Source organism: Macaca nemestrina, chromosome 19 (genome assembly GCF_043159975.1).
Source record: "Macaca nemestrina isolate mMacNem1 chromosome 19, mMacNem.hap1, whole genome shotgun sequence".
NCBI classification, from domain to species: Eukaryota; Metazoa; Chordata; class Mammalia; order Primates; family Cercopithecidae; genus Macaca; species Macaca nemestrina.
In genome coordinates, this window is record NC_092143.1 from 40,286,040 (window position 1) to 40,307,927 (window position 21,888).

The 21,888-nt window shown below is 40.8% G+C and overlaps 1 pseudogene; it reads left to right on the plus strand.

The window, feature by feature from the left end:
• The first annotated feature begins 17,062 nt into the window (after positions 1 to 17,062).
• Positions 17,063 to 17,679, plus strand: LOC105489436 (SS18-like protein 2 pseudogene; annotated as a pseudogene).
• The last annotated feature ends 4,209 nt before the right edge of the window (positions 17,680 to 21,888 follow it).

Below are 21,888 nucleotides of genomic sequence, written 5' to 3' on the forward strand. Positions count from 1 at the left end.
GTGTCCTCCCTTCTTCTCCATCACTTTTTGAGAAACACCTGAACCATATTCACATTGCTTCTCATTGGTTCTGGCCACACTCATTGCACTCATATAAACCTTTTCCCTGCTTGAAACTCCAGTGTTAAGTTCTCCCTTCAGCTTAGCAAGACACTGAGTGACCTTGCCTCCTCCAACATGCCCAAGACCAAGGTTATCTAACAGAAGTCCCTGAATTCTCTCCTCTCCAGAATTCCCAATATGTGTCTACTATCTCCATCTCTCCATGCTCAGAGGAAGGAGCCTCAGGGGACACCCTAGTTTCTCTGCCTATCTTTACCCTTCCACTCCCTTTCATTCTCTTGGTTCTTCCGTCAACACATGAAATCTGAGTTGGTCTGGGCTTCTTCTACGTGTGTTTTTTGTTTGTTTGTTTGCTTGCTTAATTGTATCATTCATTGATACAGAGAATTTATTTGGATTGATCTAGTTACAGTCTTTTCTAATTTTCATTTGCACTGAGCAAACATATTTTACAAAATCTTCAACATATACTTGGATTTTTCACTACTATAGCGCTGCCAGGGCAAGGGACTTCTGGTCCACCCCACACTCCCTTTTTAAAGGATGTGATCTCCCTTTTATATTAACAAAGAAAATTAAGTTATAAGTTTACTCTTTCTATATGTCACCCATGTAACATTTTACATCATCAGCCTTTTCTCCATCTTATGAATAAATCCATTGAAATTAATCAAACGTTGTCAAATTTTTAATACATTTTATTATTTCTTTTCAAACATTATTTTCAGGAAAATAAAGTTAATTTCCCCTCAGGTGTTCCACAATGACTCTACACCTCAGATTTAGCTTTTACTATATTTTCACATGATGGTATAACCAGACTTTTTGCTTTAAGACAAACCCGCCCTCATTCCCTATTATTAAATTTATTGTCAGTCAATTTGTCTTCCCTCTTGCTTTTCAGATAAAGCTAAAATTTCCAGTGAAAGTCTTACAGCAGATTTTCAGTAGAGTATAATAAGTCATTTCACATGTATTCATCACCCTAAAATGTTGTATTTTAAAATTGCAATTTTCTTAATTGGCTGAAAAATAATATGGCTTAGTTTCACTTGGTATAAAATGAAATAATTAAACACACACATTTTTAATCAAGAAAGAAAAATATCTTTAAGATATGCCAATTTGAAAAGGCTGCAAAGTAAAAAACAAAATAAAAACAAATGTCAAATCTAGTTTGTAGTAAATAAAACAATAATTGGCAGATTAAATGGATGAAAAAATGAGGAATGTGGCAGTGAAAAATAAAAACCAAGGTAAAGATTTCAGTTGGTGAAATTAAAAGCCTGTGAAGTTTTATGGTCTGCTTTCCAAAGAATTTGTTTCAGTGTGAATCTTTTTTGTTTGTTTTTGTTTTTGTTTTTGACATGGAGTCTCACTCTGTTGCCAGGTTGGAGTGCAGTGGTGCGATCTTGGCTCACTGCAACCTCTGCCTCCCGGGTTCAAGTGATCCTCCTGCCTCAGCCTCCCAAGTAGCTGGGACTACAGGCACGCGCCACCATGTCCAGCTAATTTTTTGTATTTTTAGTAGAGACGGGGTTTTACCATGTTGGCCGAGATGGTCTTGATCTCTTGACCTCGTGATCCACCCACCTTGGCCTCCCAAAGTGCTAGGATTACAGACGTGAGCCACCGCGTCCAGCCTCAGTGTGAATTTTTAAATACCACAAACATATATACTATGTAGAATTGGAAGGTGCCAATGTTAAAACTTCCAATTTTGCATGCTAAGTTTATTGAAGGAACACTGTAAAAGCCTAGTGTTTGCAAAATTCTATGTGTTGCCAAATATTGTAAATACCATAATTAGTTGATACTATAAAGTCATGATGAATTCAGAATTAAAAGAAGATCTGCTTCATAAATATTTCATTTCATTAAAAATGCCAGAGTTGGATGTTCTAAATGAACTGAAAAAATAAAAATCTTTTAAAAATAAGACCATAGACTCAGTGGCTCATGCCTGTAATCCAATACTTTGGGAGGCCAAGGTGGGAGGGTCACTTGAGCCCACTAATTCGAGACCAGCCTGGGCAATACGGTGAGATCTGTTCTACACACACACACACACACACACACACACACACATATACACACACACACACACACAAATTAAGAACATTAATTTAATGTAGTCTGCATACCATTAGCTGCCATTTGAAAAAGCAACAAAAAACATAGAAAATATTAAAGCTGATATAAGGTAAGCTTATAATTCTCTCATGCTTACATTTCAAGAAAAGAAAAACCCCTGTACACATTAATAAATAGTCTGTTTACCAGTAAATACACAGAGTTCTCCTTATCCCAAAATCTGTTTGCATTTGCCACTTAACTAGGCATTGTCCCTTGGTTTTTGGAACCCAGATTGCGTTCTGAGTGTTTTTATGCTCTTGGTGTCTTCTGCTGTTTGTGCAGGGGAACCATATTATGAAACTTTTTTTGAACTTCTATTTGAATAACACTAGAAACTGTGGAAGCCTTCCTCCAGTCTTTGATGTTCCAGACCAAGGGATTGTTCTTTTCCCACTCTTTTTGGAGCTCTGGCAAATCCTCAAACTTGGTTAGAATGGTGGCCTGTTGGAAAGGAGCAATAAATACTTAAGTACAACAGAACCACTGCTGCTTATGAAACACATCTTAGACTTATGGAGTGGAGACTGGCTCAAAGAAGAGTCTTGGAAGCAAACTACAAAGATATTTTTAGCTTTATCTGAATTACTGAAACATCTTCAAAAGGACCTTCCCATTCTCACATCTCCATCCTGCAGGTCTTCAAAGACTAGCTCTTAGACTAGGGTTGGTTGCCAGTAAAGCGGATAAGAGTAATCCTCCTTTTGTGTTTCTTGTTACCAGGTCAAGCCAAAACCAAGAAGTCTTGAAACAGGGAAATATAAAGTTTATGTCTGCCTAATTTTTCAAGTCCCCATGGCAGAGCAATACTTTGCTTGTTTCAATTCTACAATCCTTTCACTTTTTCGTCCAGTTACTTCAGTTTGTCAGTAAAATACTGGCACTCTAATTGGCCTTTCTTCTAGTTAATATCAGAGGGAACTCCTTGTGTTATCAATACAACATTCTCTAGATGCTCAACCTCAGGGTGATCTTTTGGAGAATCTCCAAAAATGTCTTATCACACTAAAGATTATTTGATGAGGCAACTTTAAGGAATATCTAGGAAATTCTAAAGATCTAATTTTTGACTGAAAGGAAACTCAAGACATTGCTCAAGAAGTCTTGAATTCTTGAATCTTGTTTCTTTTGGAAAGAAGTGACTTGGCCACCGGCTGTTTATGACAATAGTCTTTACAGGCATTTAAGCTTGGCAACCAGTTCATGAGAATGGGCCCAGTCTGCTACACTATTTCATCAGGTTTGGTTGTTTCTCCTATTCTTGCCAACAAATCTTCATGCAAAGATATGTAAGCATTCAAGTCACCAAATATAAGCATGAATGCCCCCCATGAAACAAGAGACAACTGTAGTATGAGCTCATGGTATGCCTTTCTTGCAACCTTGAGATCCTCCATTAAATCCTGTTCCCTTCGGGACATTTCATATGTAGCCCTACACTGATATTTCTTCAGTAATGACTCCTTCACATGACATTTAACATCATTAACCATTATTTCTTCTTTTAGTTGGTGTTGGGACCATTGATCTGCTAAATGATTTCTGAGCACAAGTCTCAGATGTGTTGTCGCCATGAAGGGTAAATAACTGTATTTTTACACTAAAGCTCCATTTCTCACAGGACAGATCATGCCAAGGATATGACCGGAGCTTAAAGTAAGGGCTGCTAAGACTTACGACATTGCAGTCTTTCTCCCTTCACTTTCTTTTCAAAGTGAAGGCTCAGTGGAGTGCAGGTGTTCAAAAATGGAAAGGAGCTACCTCTCTAAGATAGAAAGGAATATCACTTCTCAGGATCTGGCCCTGGATTGGGGTGCTGACAGAAGCCTAAGTGGCACCAGACGTACTAAGCCCAGAGACCTGGAGGCTCCGCCTCTGTGGCTGGGCTGCTAGTCTTGATTTCCCATCTTTAAAAAACCCTTCCCCACAGCTCTTCTACTCTCACTCTTTCCTTTGCTGATAATCATCTGGAAAATAATAATAATAATCCCTTTATTCTTTCATCAATTCAGTGATATTTTATTCTACCCTACCTCCTCCAGTAAACATAAACTATAGTCTCAAAAGGTTATGAAATGCTTACTCTTAATTGTCAAAATCCAGTGATGACTCTTCAAAACACCTGACTCTGTAATTTCAGAGCAATGCTGATCACTTCTTTCTCAAAATTATCTCCTCTCTGGGCTATTAAGAGACCCCTGTCAGTGTCTGGTATCCTGACCCCCACCTTGTCCTTTAAAAATATTCCAGAATAATCTGCCTTCATTTTCTTTCCTCTTGATACTCTCTTCTCTGTACTGCTGTATTAGGGTTCTCCAGAGGGAGAGAACAACAGGATATACACATATATGAAAGGAAGTTTATTAGGGAAAATTGGCTCACACAATCACAAAACAAAGCCCCACAATAGGCTGTCTGCAAGCTGAGAAAGAAGCCAGTAGTAACACAGTCCAAGTTCAAAAGCCTCAAAAGTAGGGAAGCCAACAGTGCAACCTTCAGTCTGTGGCCAAAGGCCCGAGAGCCCCCAGCAAACCACTAGTGCAAGTCCAAGAGTCCAAAGGTCAAAGAACCTGGAGTCTGGTGTCCAAGGGCAGGAGGAACAGATGGAAGCACCCATCAAAGAAGAAAGATGAAAAACAGAAGATTCGGCTAGCCAGCTAATCCCACCTTCTTCCACCTGCTTTATGCTAGCCACCCTGGCATTCGACTGGATGGTGCCCACAAGACATTGAGGGTGGGTCTTCCTCTCCCAGTCCACTGGCTCAAATGTCAATCTCCTCTACAACACCCTCACAGACACACCAAAAAAAAAAATACTTTAGCAGCTACCTAGGCATGCTTCAATCCAATCAAGTTGCCATCTAATATTAACTCTCACACATCTTCAGCAGCCTTATTGTTTCTATCATCTTTATAAAAATATTGCCCATATCTACATCAGGATGGTGTTTTACAAAGATACATGAGCAACAGTGGTCAAATGCAGCAGGGAGGGAAACGTAGAGGGCAAGTACATTCCTAAGGAGACTGTTTCATCAATCCAGGTGCAAGGTGATGAGGTTAAAGACTGTGAATCATAATGAGATATCATTTCACATCCATCAGGAAGGATATGCCTTTTTTAAAAAGGAAAAAAATTGTTGGTGGAGAGATGAAGAAATCAGGATCTGCATGCATTGCCGATGGGAATGTAAGATGGTACAGTTGCTGTGAAACATAGTTTGATTGTTCCTCAACGGTTACACATAGAATTACCATATGATCCAGCAATTCCACTCCTGGGTATATACTCAAGGGAATTGAGAAGAGAGACTCAAACATGTTCTTGCACACCAGTGTTCAGACCATTAATCTCAATAGCCAAAAGGTGGAAATAATCCATGTCCATCAACAGATAAATTGATTCTTTTAATGTGGTGTATACACACAATGGAATGTTATTCAACCATTAAGAAGAAGAAAATTCTGATCCATGTTACAACATGGGTGACCTTGGAGATATTTGCTAAGTGAAATAAGCCAGTCAGTCACAAAAGAACAAATATTATATGATTCCACTTAATATAAAATAGACAAATTCATAGAGACATACTATAGAATAGAGATTACCCAGGGTGGGGGTAAGAGGAAATGGGAAGTTATTGTTCAATAGGTACAGAGTTCCTATTTTGGTTGACGAAAAAGTTCGGGAAATTGATAGTGGAAATGATTGCACAACCTTGTGAATGTGCTTAATGCCACCAAACTGTACACTTTAAATGGTTAAAATGGTCAATTTTATGTTATGTGTATTATACCACAATAAAAAGTTGTATTTTATAAAAGGAAAACCAAAATGTATGAATGGCAAGTAAATGGAGGATAAGTTTTATCTGAAATTGTTTCAAAGGAAGAAATAAGAGGCCTTAGTGGCAAATAACATAGCAATACAGAGGACAAGGATTGCAGAGACATTTGAAAGAGTAAGATCACTCTTCATCTTCATTTTACATTCCTTTTGAAGTTATTCACTTATTCATTCATTTATTCTACTAATATTTATTAAGCATCTACTATGTGCCACACACTGTACTAAGTACAAGAGACAGGGGATACGGAAGTTAATAAAATAGGCAAAGTCCCTGATCTCATGGAACTTATTTTCTAGTGGAGAATAATAGATAAGGAACACATAATTATATGAATGTAAAATTTGTCAAGTGGTAAAAAGTGCTATAAAAATAAAAAAGGGAAATAGGAAATCATGGGGGGTAGAATGCTATTTTATATGCAGTAGTCAAGGAAGACCTTTCAGTTAGGTCTAACTGATTGATCAAAGGTCTAAAGGAAGTGAGAGAGTGAGTCACATAGGTATTTGCATAAAAAGCCTTCAGGAAGAGGAAAGACCAAATGCAAGTATATACAAAGTCCTGAGGTTGGAGAGTTCAAGGAAATCAGCAAAGAGCCCATGAAGTGGGAGCTCAGTGAGTGATGGGGAAGTAAGTGTTGAGGTTAGAGAGGAAGTCAGGAGGGGGAGATCCTGTGGGTTCTGGCTTTCATTGTGAGAAAAACAGGGAACTATTAAAAATTAGGGGCAGAGAAAGGATATAATCTACTTTGTATTTTAAAAGCTTATTATGAGGAAAATACATGGTTGGGGTTGCACTCAGGGGGATCCTTCAAGACCACCCTCAGGTTCAGTGATCTGCTAGAAAGAACTCACAGAACTCGGCAAAGCTGTTAGACTCACTGTTGTGGTTTATTCCAGCAAAAGGACACAGATTAAAATCAGCAATGGGAAGAGGCACACAGCATATGGTCCAGGAGAAAAAGGTGCAAGCTGCCATTTATCCCTTCCTTGCAGAATCAAATAGACAGTGTTTAATCCTCCCTGCACTGTTGTGTGAACTAAGCAATACTCACAAGGCATCAGCCATCACAGAAGCTCACCCAAGCCTTGATGTCCAGGTCTTTTAATGGGGATTGGTCATTTTGGCATGGCCAGTCACCCATGTGGTTTATCTCAATTACTCCGTATATTAGTGGGGTTCTCCAAAGAAACAGGACAACAAGATACAGAAAGATTTTTTTTTTTTTTTTCTGGCCAATTGTGGCTTAAGTCCAAAATCTAATGGAGTAGCCCAACAGACTGGAGACAGGGAAGAGTTAGTTCAAAGGCAATCTGCTGATATAATGCTTTCTTTGCTTTACCATAGACTTCATACACACACCCACACAGAATTCCTTCTTCGTCGGGGGTCTGTCTGTTCTCTTATGACCTTCAGCTGATTGGATAAGGCCCAACCACATATTATGGAGGTTAATCTGCTTTACTCAAAGTCTTCCAAGTTAATCTCATCTAAAAAAGGTCTTGACAGAAACACCCAGAATAATGTTCGACCAAATATCTGAGCACTGTGGGCTCACCAAGTTGACACATAAAATTAACCATCATGCTCAGTCTCCATTCCTCCAGAAATAAAACGGATATCAGTTTTATTACTGGTTTTATTACCTAAGTTTTATTACCCAAGGCCCTCACCATTAATCACATTATTAGCATAAACTATCTAGAGTGGCCTAAGATGTCAGGTAAACAAAGACACTCTTATCAGTCAGAATATTCCAAAGCCTTAGAAGTTATTTCCCCATAGCCAAGTAAAGGCCAAACTGTCTTTGAAATGCACAAGGTTTGGACAGCTGAAACCTCCTGAGTTAATCATTTACCACATAGGGGTTAGGGTGGAAGCAGAAGCAAGTTAGATTTTTGTCTAGATGTACAGCAAAAATCCAGATGCTAGATAGTAGTAGTTTGGGTGAGGGGATAAAGATGAAAGTGGTGAGAGGTGGGCACACCTTGCAAATATTTTCCTGGTAGAGCCATCAGGGTTTGTTGTTGAATGGGTATGAGATATGAGAGAAAGAGAAGAGTTGGGGATAATGCCAAGGTTTTTGGCCTAAGTAGTTAGAAACATGAGGAAGACTGAGGAGGAACAGGTTTGGGGCAGTAGAGAAGAAATGGTGAGTTTGGTTTGGACACGTTATGTCAGCCTAATCACAGTTCCCATTGGAGATGGACAGTCAGCAATTGTATTTACAAGTGAGGAGAAACTGGAACTGGAGATAAATATATTGAGAGTCATCAGTCCATGGGTTAAGTGAGGGAAATGAAGAAAAGTATGTCCAAGAACTAAGCCCTTGGCCACGTCCACATTGAGAAAGAATGACTAAAGGGAATATCAAAGGAGCACCTGATAAAGGAGCAGAAAAAGCAAGGCTGAGTGCTTATCTGCAAGCCAAGGGAAGAGCTTTTCTTTTTTCTTTTTATTTTATTTTATTTTATTTTATTTTATTTTGTTTTGTTTTATTTTGAGACCGGTCTCACTCTGTCACCCAGGCTGAAGTGCAGTGGCGCAATCTTGGCTCACTGCAACCTCCGCCTCCCGGATTCAAGCAATTCTCCTGCCTAGGCCTCCTGAGTAGCTGGGACTACAGGCGCGCACCACCACGCCCAGCTAACTTTTTGTATTTTTAGTAGAGACGGGGTTTCACCATGTTGGCCAGGCTGGTCTTGAACTCCTGACCTTATGATCTGCCCCTTTTGGCCTTCCAAAGTGCTGGGATTACAGGCATGAGCCATCACGCCCGGCCAGGAAGAGCTTTTCAAGAAGCAAATGGTCAATTGTGCCAAATGCCTATTGACAGGTCAAAGATAATATATTTGAACTAATCACTGAATGTGGCAATTTAGATGTCATGGGTGACCTTGGCAAGAGCAGATTTCAGATTTCAACATGAGTGGAAATAAAAATCTGTTTGGAGTTGGTTGAAGAGGAAATAGGAACAGAAGTAGGAACAGTGACTACTGGTGGTTGTTGTCCTTGTCATATTCTCCTCCCTGCCATGCCTTGGCATCTACTCATTGCCCTGTGGCCCCTATCTAGAATTCTGTGTGTTCCAACTTTTAACTAATGCTGTCTCTGACCTGCTGGTCTTGGCAGTAGAGTGGTTCTAGGGAAGCCACCCTTCCTTTTACTGCTCTGCCCTAATCCCCCTGCTGCCATGACACCATGTAGACTATACTGTACATTTGAACAGACTTCATAGAAGTACGGAAGTTAACTGGGGAATAATGAAACCTGATGTCAAATGTAACTATTCCCAGAGTTCAAGAGGAAAAGCACTAAAAATTAAACTCTTCATAGGGAGGTCCCCTCATGGGCACACACCAGCTTCTTTCTCCCATCTCTAGAGGTTTTCCCTCCCCTCCCCTCTCCCAGTGAGCCGTCACAAGGTTGGTCTTGCCCTAAGATTTACGCCCCATCACCACTATAGTAATACCTGGGTCACAGTGATTCCTCCATGATATGATTTGCAAAGTCTTTAGCTGAGAATATACCATTGAGGACAATGTGAGTCATGTTGCTTCAGATTTAAAGCTTCATATCCGAGCCATTCCACGCCTTAAAGCAATGGTTTTCAAAGGCTGACATGCCTAAGAGTTACTCTGGGACTTGGTGTGTAAACCAAAAGTAACTGAGACAGGTCTCAATCAATTTAGTTTGTTTTTTTGTTTTGTTGTTGTTTGTTTTTTTTGTTTGTTTGTTTGTTTTGCCAGGGTTAGAGGACACACACGGAAGAAAAAACACAGAGATCACAGAAACAGTCTGTGGTCTACCTTTCTCAAAAGATAACTTTGAGGGCTTCAATATTTAAAGGGGAAAAACAGGTTGGAGGGGAAACGGAGGGCATGGCAATCCACATGTTCCAAGAGAAAAGGAGCAGGTAGGGGAGCAGTCAGTTATATATTTGTCTTATGCTCAGTAACTCAGCACTTTACGTAAGATAAGGTGAACATAGAATAGCTACCTATGGAGATACTTAACCTTTTATCTGTAGCTCTCTGCTTAGGGACAAAAGGAAAGGTAGTTTCTGGCATGACTCAGCTTTCATCTTCATTTTTTTTTCTTTTGGCAGAGTGAATTGGAGTGCTGAGTTTTTATTTTCCTTTCACAGGTGTAAATGCACATTCCTGAACTCCATCCCCAGAAATGCTTATCCAATGGACTTCAGGTACGCCCAGGAGCCTGGACTTTTCAAATGATACATTAAGAAAAGCATTTCCTGGCCGGGCGCAGTGGCTCGGGCCTGTAATCCCAGCACTTTGGGAGGCCGAGACGGGAGGATCACGAGGTGAGGAGATCGAGACCATGCTGGCTAACATGGTAAAACCCCGTCTCTACTAAAAAATATGAAAAACTAGCCGGGCATGGTGGCGGGCACCTGTAGTCCCAGCTACCCGGGAGGCTGAGGCAGGAGAATGGCCTAAACCCGGGAAGCGGAGCTTGCAGTGAGCTAAGATCCGGCCACTGCACTCCAGCCTGGGCGACAGAGCAAGACTCCATCTCAAAAAAAAAAAAAAAAAAGAAAAGCATTTCTTAAGCAGGTGGTTCTCTGACTTCCCCAGCTAGGGATCTGCGTTCTTCAGAAGTTCCTTGTGTCTTCTGCGGTGCTGAGACCCTTCAATTCTAGGTCATACCTGTGTAACTTATGAAGTAAAGTGGTTCATTTGGGGTCACAGTTCTCAGGCTCTACAGGAATCATGCTGCCAGCATCTGCCTCTGGTGAGGCCTCAGGAAGCTTACAATCATGGTGGAAGGCAAAGGGGAGCAGGCACGTCACATGGCAAGAGCTGGAGCAAGAGATTCAGGGAGGTAAGTTCCCAGACTTTTAAACAACTAGCTCCCACATGAACTGAGCAAGAACTCGCTTATCACCAAGGGGATGGTGCTAATCCATTTATGAGGGATCCATCTCCCTGATCCAATACCTCCCCCTAGACCCTTCCTCCAACATTAAGAATCACATTTCAACATGGGATTTGGAGGGGACAAACATCCAAACCATGTCAACACCCCATTCAAGCTGGCTGGACCCGCAGGAACTCATGCAAGAGATGGGGGGTGGGGAATGAGGGGAGTTTCAAAGACCCCTCTTACCTCCCTACCAGAGACCATGCAGTCATTAGCACAGAATGGAAACACAACTTGAATCAAGGTATTGATTAAACTTGGGTCTGGTTTCTTGGCTGAGATCAAAATACATTCACTTCCCTGTCCCTAGGGCTCACTCAGTTTTATAGGTCAGTCCTTGGCAAGCCCTATTGACAGAAAATTAAGTGAAATAAAATAGCTGGCCCTTTGGACCACAAGTTCTGTTAGACAATATGCAAGACTCAAGCTTGCATATTTGTCCTCTGTGACACCTGGCCTCTGACTGCTGTTGGGCTCATGGTCCAATGACATCATTTTGGCCTCTCTGAGGAGCATTTCCTGCTATACGTCCTTCCTTATAACACCTCCTATTGCCTCACCCTCTTCTTCCCAGGAAGTACTTTCTCTTTGTCCTCTTCCATGGCTCACAGTGACATCAGTGACCCTTGACGGCCAGAGTCAAAGTGGCTTGAGAGATAGGGGAAGCCCACCCAGGCTCAGACACATGGGCACACTCAGCTCCCTCCAGAACAGTTTCAGGCCCCCTTGAAGCATCAGGCTAAAGAAATACCCTCTGCAGCAAGATTTTCTAACTTTGTAATATTTTAGCAGCAGAATGCTTTTCCCCTCTCAAGTTTTACACAAAACCCACTGTACACTTGTGCAAGAACCAGATAGAAGTAATCTTTTATGATTCAAATTGAGTTTGGCACTTACAGCCCAGCCATCTCCACCTTTGCTACCCTCTTGGCAGTGTCCTAAATGAAGTGGCTTGAAAAGTCCCTGTTCAATGAGATCACCGTGACTCGCAGAACCTTCACAACTTTGGGCCCTTGGTCTTCCCAGCCTTGAGTCATCTTTTACACAAAAATGACCTGGATCCTCTTCTCCTACCCGAATGAGAAACCTTGCACATCTGTGAAGTCCTGAACCTTCCAGCTGACTGCAAATTCATAAGATAAGATTGAACAACACAACCCCTGATGAAGAGTCAATGCTTCCCACAGCTCCTGGGGCTCCCCTCCCAGTTCAGGGACCTCTTTCCTGCTGGGATCAGCACCACCTGCCTCTTACAGCTTCCCCTGGGAACACGCCCTCTGCCTTGTCAGAAACCATGTTCACAGTCTACCCGCTTCTTGACCCATCACATTCTTCTCTTCTCCATCTCTCTTCTCAGATCTATATTTTTCTTTCTCTTATCTTTGTCCCTCAAAGTCTTGCCCAAGCAGCCATTTCATAAGTTGGCAAAAAGACCTGATGTGAAGGTTTGTCTGTAAACAGTGGTAAAATAGGACACTGAAAAAAAAAAGCAGCATTAATTTAAAAAGGCCGGGAATTTCCACTAAACACACAGACGTTATAAATGTTATAAATGCCAACACTTCCTTTTTGCAACACACGTCACATAGAAAAAGTGTAGTAAGAGGGGTCAGGAATTTTTTCTTAGAATTTGTCTTTTACATGCACCTAAATAAATGAGAGCATATGTATAGTTTCAGTTTTAAGTCAAGACCCAAACCTTTTCTTTAAACAGTAGATAAATAAGTGTAATATTACAAAGTAATGATAAATTAACTTTGCATTTCATTTTTTTCAGTACTTGGTGCATGCAGAAAATGCTAAAGGGTACATTTAAAGTAGAAAAATGTTCTGCATGTCTGAAATTTCTTCCTGGCTTCTGTTTTCAATTACTTATTTAATGATAACTAAGCAAGTCTGAATGAGAAAGAACATCTATTCATTCAAACCAATGAAATGTGGAAGAAAAAATCTGATTGTCTTCCATATAGGTATGTGCTATGTAATGCATTTTTTAATGATCAGAGAAATGCCCACAAAATTTGATGATATCTCACTGATGTAAATTGAGAACTTGAATTTGCTCATGGAAGGCATCGTCAGCCAGTGTGAAATACCTGGGATGCTAAGCCTACCAGGCTTACATATTAATTAAGATAGGTTGTGATGACCCATTAAAATGATGCTCCCAGAGGCAGCTGACCCACATTTTTGAACCTTTCCTAGTGCTTTAGATGCAGTGATCACTCCCGTGTCTAAATACTTACTACCAAATATGAAATGTATAATAGTGTGCCCTATAGACAGCATAAGAGGGTCAGGGACCCACCTGGGTCTCAGAGAACAATGGCATCAGAAACGTGGATGCTGTCAGGGGCCCCAGATGGCTCACCCCTTCGTGTGAGCTTCATTTTCCTTACCACGTACCACCTTCTTCCACACAGCAGGAGACATGACCACCTCGTCTCCAGCTCTAGAGAGGCCGTGGGACCTGATGTCTCAGTTACCAGTTCTAAAATCTCAGGTTAGTGTCAGCGGGGTCAGGCTTCCATCCCCAAACTGGACGGGGAGAAAGGGCCTGTGTAAAGACCATTTCATGTACTCCCCTGAAACACAAGATTGGAAGGAGCATTTCCCAGCAGGAGGCAGAGCTGTTCTAGGCATACAAAACCCCAGATGTCAAAACAATTTCTGAATACTTATGTTCTATTTGGTGAGGCAATATACAAAAACACTTAAAGAGCAATTAAGCACAAGAACTATCCCTAGACAATACATGATCACTTATCAAAAGGATATCATGGGAACCTTGGAAAACATTATGCCAAATTAAAGAAACTAGTCACAAAAGAGCACATATTATATGATTTCATATATAGAAAATGTCCAGAATAGGCCAAGCACAGTGGCTCATGACTGCAATCCCAGCACTTTGGGAGGCCAAGACGGGCGAATTGCTTGAGGCCAAGAGTTGGAAGCCAGCCCAGCCAACATAGTGAAACCACATCTCTACTTAAAAATGTAAAAAATTAGCTGGGCATGGTGGCACATGCGTGTAATCCCAGCTACTCAGGAGGCTGAAGCATGCAAATCGCCTGAACCCAGGAGGTGGAGATTGCAGTGAGATGAGATCAAGCCACTGCACTCCAGCCTGAGTGACAGAGCGAAACTCTCTCTTACCAAAAAAAAAAAAAAAAAAAAATGTCTAGAATAGACAAATTTATAGACAGAAAATTGATTCACAGTTGTATTGGCCTGGGGTGGGGTGTGGAGATAGCATTAGAAGGTAATGGGAAGTCATTGCTAAAAGATATGAGGTTTCTTTGGGGGACGATAAAAGTGTTCTAATATTGTTTATGGTGATGGTTGCACATCTCTGTGAATATAGTAAAAGACATTGAGTTACACACTTTAAATGAGTAAATTATATGATATATGAATTATATCTCACTAAGGCTATTTTTTAAAATGAAAAAAGATGTCACAGAAAAGAAATGTTCAACCTTAAATTAATAGAATCTTTGTTTTGAAACAGTGAAACTGCAAAGTGGTAAGGTGTTAATAATGGTAACAAAGAAAATAATTTAAAAACTAAAATACGTTTGTAAACCAAAAAAAGTCAAAGATCTCTGCTGTAGGAAAGGTGACCAAAATGTAAATTTAAAAATGAGTAAATATTAGGGCAATAAGTTTGAGGATGGAAACTGAATTTTGAAATAAATTTTAAATCTGCTGTCTCATTTTTACTTTGCTTCTCAATCAACATTAACAAACAGAATACTTGTTTTAACCTTCAATTTCCTACCCTCATGCTGTTAACTTTCTGGCACACACTCTGGTTATATTTTAATAATTAACGCACTGCTTGAGAGGAATATTTGGAGAAAAAAAGAGAAGGGAACAAAAGTAAAGAAATCATATACTCCACAAGAACTTAAAATACAAAACACCAGTAACTTCACAAAAATATCTAACACCTAACTCCTCTTGTGAAAAAACACTGCAGACCCCTAGGTATTCTTTGAGGAACACTAACTAACAGGACCCAGAGGTCACTCATGGCCCCCTGATCTGAGAATGAGACTCCTCCAGTTTGTAAGCAGATTTTCAGCCATTTTCTTTCCGATGATCCTACCCTCAGCCCAATGACAAGGGCAGAGCAGAGATTGTTTTCTCTACTATATAGATGAATTAATGGAGGTTCAGAGCAATAAAGCAACTTAATCAAGTTCCCACTTTTGGAGAGAATAAGGATCTAGAACCCAGTGCTCCTGAAACCAAATCTAGCTGTCTTTTTTCCTCCAACTTTTAAGTTCCAGGATATATGTGCAGGATGTGCAGGTTTGTTACATAGATAAACGTGTGTCATGGTGGTTTGCTGCACAGATCAACCAATCACTGATGTGTTAAGCCCAGCATCCATTGGCTGTTCCTCCTGAATATTGGCTATTCTTCCTGAATAGCCAATAGCATTGACTATTTCCTTTCCTCACCACCCCCTGCCCCTCTGACAGCCCCCAGTGTGTGTCGTTCCCCATCATGTATCCATGTGTTCTCATTGTTTAGCTCCCACTTCTGAATGAGAATATGTGGCAGACACCAAATCTTGAGAATGGACATTGGCTGCAGAGCGCCAGCAGAGTCCAGAAGGCCCCCACTGTGCCAGACATTAACTCTGCAGTTGCCGAATTTAGCCTTCAATTTCCTAGATTGTGTGAGAGAATTGGGGTGATGGCTATTGTATAATTTTAATAACGAGGATAGCCAGAGTTCTAGTGCACTCTCACTGAATACTAGTTTGATTCTCATTGAAAATAGATTGAAAACACCTGATATTAACAGTAAATATTATGACCTCTGAGGCTATATGCAGTTGGACAATAAGAATCTAGCTTTTCATGGGCCTGAATCATAAGAGAAAGTTGGAATGTTTGTGTCCACTATTACTACTAATTAGTGAATATATTTTACAGAGAAGGGAAGAGAACTTAAGAAGGGGGCATCTTCATCTAGCTGACACCAACAACTCAGCCAAGACAAAGTCATTGGAGATTCCTAACAGAATTGATCTTCCTTGTGGAATAAAAGATTAACCAACCTTGAAAATTATGACTTAGTTCTTAGCATATAGCACAGTGGAGAAGAGCTCAACCTCTGGAATCAGACTGAGTTTCAGCGATGGCCCAATCTCTTACTGGCTGTGCCTCAGTTTCCCCATCTGTAAAATGGGGACCGCAGCATCCAACTCAGGATTTTTGTTTTAGAATTAAATAAGCAAGTGTATGTCAAATGCCTGAGACCTGGTGAGTGCTCACTAAATGGTAACCATTATTGTTAACTGTGAGGAAAAACCTACCAGGATTAGAGGACTCCAGGAGAGAGAGGGACAGAAAGGGAATTATAATAAGAACCCATATGGTCTGGAGACAAAAATTCTAATTGCCACTCTGCCCACGATAAAGCTATTTTCATCTTCAATACTAATCTCCTTTTCTTCTATATGTCATGCCACCAAGGAGGCATTGGTGAATGTCTAGTAAACTAGATGATTATGTGTTTTCTCTAACTCATAAAATGAAGTGATTTCCAAATGTTTATCCCTAGGTTTGTTGATGTAATGAGTACATTCTACTTGTTACTAAATAGAAAAAAGAGTCTGAAGAAGAGCTTAGAGGCATAGCATTCTAACATTAGACACTAGGGGGAAATCTTATTTGATGGATGTGGTAGGAGGTATTATCTCTTATAAATATGGGATGCTTCTTTAGGAGGCAAAATTGTTTCAAATAAAAAAAATAGAAAGCCTTTTTATGACTGTTGAAGATGATATGCCCAAATGGATAATGCTTTAAAACTTGGAATGGATTACACATTTAAAACCAAACTCTAAAATAAAATAGACATTCTAATTCCAAACAAGAGCATCCCTGGCATTTCCTGTAAAAGGAAAGGACTCTTGGTGTGAGTTGGGTCTTGGCAAAGGACACAGCCTGGCAGGCCCCAGCGCATGTTGCCAGATGAAATACACATGCCCTAGTGGCTGATTGGCTCTGACTGAGACACGTGGTGGTCCAAGGTTTCTGAGGCTCCTCAGAATGTAGGTGGCCTTCGTACCAGACTGGCTGAGGGGCAAGGCAGAAGTCTAGTTATATGATTCAGCTCTGTGTCCCCATCCAAATCTCATCTCAAGTTGTAATTCCCAGTGTTAGGGGAGGGACCTGGTGAGAGGTGATTGGATCATGGGGGCAGATTTCCCCCTTGCTGTTCTCATGATAGTGAGTTCTCATGAGATCTGATGGTTTGATAGTGTGTAGCACCTCCTCCTTTGCGATCTCTCTCTCTCCTGCCACCCTGTAAAGAAGGTGCTTGCTTCCCCTTCGCCTTCTGCCGTGATTGTAAGTTTCCTGAGGCCTCCCAGTCATGCTTCCTATTAAGCCTGTGGAACTGTCAGTGAATTAAACCTCTTTTCTTCATAAATTATCCAGCCTCAGGTAGTTCTTTATAGCAGTGTGACAATGGACAAATACATCAATCAACTACCCAGTGGCTCCTTGAGGAGCGTGACCAGCAGACCTGCTGTATTGTGGCATATCAGAACAGGGGCCAGGCTAACAAACGCATCCAGCATCAGCATGGGTTACATAGAAATCTCATTTATTTTGCTACCATCACAGACGCCAGCCCAACCAGTACTTCAAAAGCAATGAGATAATCTTCCAGTTAGCTGTTGTGAGGAGTAATTGAATGTAATCCATCTCTGAGAAAACGGAGACAGGATTTTTACCAACTTAATTGCTTAAAACATGAATGAAAACCCTGTGGCTCTTTTAAAAACTGTGAGCGTGCAAAGAAAGCTACTAACTTAACTGTATTCTCAATGTAAATATTTATTTTAATAATTAAGCAAATCCCTCAATAATGTGACCCCCAGGTGTTCTCTTTCCTGGACTTGGAGCACGTTTGGATAACAAAGATATCACTGGCACCTGCAAGCCTACTTTTTAGTTTCAACCCAAAGAGGAAACTGAGTAGGCCTCGGGCAGGAATTGGTGGGACTCCTAACTGAGCCTTTGCTACACAGACACATAGACAAGTAACTCTGTGCTGCTTCCTACCAGTTTGTCAATGCCTTGAAATAAAGCTTACTTTTCCACACAATCCTTCTCCTAATACTTCTCCTCCTCCTTTTTTCCCACTAAAGGAATCTGATGGAATCAAGGAAGTAATGAAGCAATAAAAGGCCTAATTGAAACTGAAAGCCAATTCCATCCCTGACCTTTTGCAGGAATTTATTTTGGTCACCGAAGTGTTGATGTTGCACTATAGTGTTACATTCTGCCCTGGTTACCAGGAGGAATATCTCCCCAACCTCAGGATAATCAAGGTTTCTCCTCCCTGATTTTGGCAAATATGGAGAAGCTACCCATAAGAAATGAAAGCTGAACCTAATAAGCATTAGGGCAGTGTGTCTAAAGTGCTCTCAAGGAAATCCGGAGGCACTGTTAGAGCCTTTCTCCAGACACATCACATGTATCATTTAGGGTAAGCCAGTCTAGTTGCTATCATAAACAAACCCCAAAATAAGTAATGGTGCCAGCACAATAAAAGCTTATTTGCTTCTCAAACTTCAAAGGGAAGTTGCTGATTGGACACAGCCTCCTTCATCTTATGCTTCTGACTATATTCAACATGTGGCTTTCAAGTTTTCTTAGTTTGTCTGCATCTAGTCAAAGAAAGGGGAAATAGCCCAGAGTTCTCATTAGAAATTTTTATGTGCCAAGTCATTTCTGCTTCACATCCCCTTGGCAAGAACTCAGTTACATAGCCAGACATTGCAGCATGAGAGGCAAGGAAAGACAGCGTAACTGTGGGCTCCAGGAAGAAGAGAAGTGAGTTTGTTGAATAACTAGGCAGTTTCTGTGGGTGGATTATATCGCTGTCCCTTCTTCATCACCCTCTTTGTCTACATGATCTTCCAATAAAACCTTGCGGGGCTTCTCAGTATACAATGGCATACATCACTTCCCCTTCCCTCTGGGTATGGCCTTAAGACACCTTTTGGGCAATAGAATGAGATGGAGTGACAGGCTGCCAGTTTTGAACCTTGGCCTTGAGTGATCCTGTAAGTGTGCACCTGCTCTCTTTGCCTCTCATCACCATGAGAAGAACATACCTGGGCTAGTCTGCTTGTCCCCAGGCAGGATCAGAGACATGGAGCAGAGTCAAGTCTCTCTAATCTAGCCCAGCTCAGATCAAACCACCCTTAACATCAGATTCATGAGAATTATCATTTTAAGCCACCGAGTTTCGGAACAGTTTGTTAGGCAGCAGATTTTGGCAATATCTGTTACATGCTGCTACATCACCACTCAACAATTTTTTTTAACTCCGAAACAGAAATCTACAACAGTTTCACTACTGATACCACAATTAAAAGTCAATCCTTCTTCCCTTCAAGCCTCATTTAAAAAGCATATGTAATAGTTCAAAATTTAGCTAAAATTATATTAACTTCATTTTAGATTACCTAACAAATCTTTGGTGAATACTAAATTGGAACACAAATGTCTGTTTTTAATAAATGCATCCATTCCTATATTAACAGTTTATGATTTGGTTGAGAGAACTAATGCATTGTTGCTGGTTATGAAACAGAATAATATGGTTATAGTTAGCATCATTTTCATATACTTCATAAAGAAAATTTTTGTGATGATATAATAAAGATATGAGCGTTGTTGGTTCTGAAAGCTCCAAAAATGTACTTTGAGTTCCCATGGATCAAGTTGAGGGGTAATTATTTGTTTACTCAACAGACCGTGTTTCAATGCAGTTGCTGTGCCTCTTACTGAAACGGCTCCATTGTCTGCGGTATATACACCGGCTCTTGGTCTCAGTCGAGAAGAATTCAGGACACGGACATACATGAGGAGTGGGTTCAGGAGCAGAAAGTGTAATAGAAAAAGAAAAGGGAGAGAAAAAGTTTCCTCATGTTGATTGAGTAAGCGGGTCGACCAAAAGAGGGTTTGTCTTCTGTGGCGGAAGGCAATTGGTTTGTACAGAGGCTTCAGGAGGCGATGTTTGATTTACATAGGGCCCAGGGCATTGGCTTGACCAGGTGTATTATTTACATAGCCCACAAAAAGACTGGCCCTCCCACCCTGGTCTTTTATTATGCAAACACGGCCTCCACCTGGCAGCGGCCATGATATCTGTACACGTGGTTTTATCCGGAGGCTGCCATGACACCCGGCACACATGATGACAAGGAAAAGAGGGGGGAGACGCCATATTGAATGTACCTGGCTTGCAGATACAGCTGCTGTCATTTACATATAAAATCTTCTATTCTGCATGTTTATGCCTGACTTCTCAGGCTGCTTTCTGCTAGAGAAGAAGTAGTTTGGGGGTTGCATTTTAGTAAAGGAAAATTCCAAGGAGAACTTTCACCCTTTCTAGCCACCTAAAAATAATTTCTTAATAACTCCTGTATTATAACTTCAAAGTCTCTAGAGATATGGGGAGACAGACACTGGTTGGTTAATGACCAGCCAATGATATGAGTAACCCTAGTTGCAATCAGGTGTAACAGGTAGGGTAGAAAGAAGAAGGAAAGAACAAAGGGAGACAGGAAGTAAGGGAAAAAGGAAGAAAGGATGGAGATGACACAACACATGAATGGCTAAGAGATGAAAGGAATGGTCAGATCCCAGAGAAAAGCATATGAGAAAAGCAGCCACCTCAAAATATGCCTAGTCCAGGCACCACCTAGTGCCTAGTGTGACTGTCACAGGACTCCAGGCAGAGACCATAATATATGCAAGAATCTAGAGCAAAGAGAACAAGCCTCTCTTATTGGTCTTCAATGCTCTTTCATCCCTTTATTAGTTCTTCATGTTATAATCTACTATTCCTTGCTACCAAGACAGAATGAAGTGTCCCTTCTCTGTCTGTGAGCTCCCTGGATTCACCTCATCCTATTTGCCCGCACACCATCTAAAAATTGCTGTCTACACATCTATACTCCCTACTAGCATGTAAGTTATATAGAGAGCAGAGACTATGTCTATTTTGTTTATCCATCATCTCCCTGGCACTAACACAATATCTGACATGCAGTAAGCATTCAGTAAGCATTGTCCGAGTCATGAGCATCATTTACCTATATGTCTTTGTGCTTGAGGAATCATGAATATCTGCACAATGGATACATGCATTTGCAAACATTTCATTCACTCTATTTCAGGAGGACTTTTTTTGTTTTAGCTTCCTAAAATCCTTAGAGATTCTGAGCTCAAATATTAAAAGATAGCTACATAAATAAAAATTGAAAATATGCAATGAATTCTTGTCATCCTTGAATCTATTCAAACGGCTTTGAGAATATTTCCACTGATATGATGATTATAATTGCCATTTCATTTTCATACTTTTTTTTTGAGACAGAGTCTCGCTCTGTCACCAGGCTGGAGTGCAGTGGTACAATCTCAGCTCAATGCAACCTCTATCTCATGGGTTCAAGCGATTCTCCTGCCTCAGCTTCCTGAGTAGCTGGGACTACAGGTATGCACCAACACTCCCAGCTAATTTTTGCATTTTTAGTAGAGACAGGGTTTCACCATGTTGGCCAAGATGGTCTCTTGACCTCATGATTGGCCCACCTCGGCATCCCAAAGTGCTGGGATTACAGGCGTGAGCCACCACACCTGGCCTTATAAACATGTACTATCTAATGATATTTTGGTCAACCAGGTACCATGGCCCTATAAAATTATAATGGAGCTAAAAAATTCCTACACCACCTAGCGACATTGTAGCCATCGTAAAATCATAGCACAATACATCACTCACATGTTTGTGGTGTAAATACACCTATTGCAGCGCCAGCCATTTAAAAGTGGAGCACATACATTTATATACA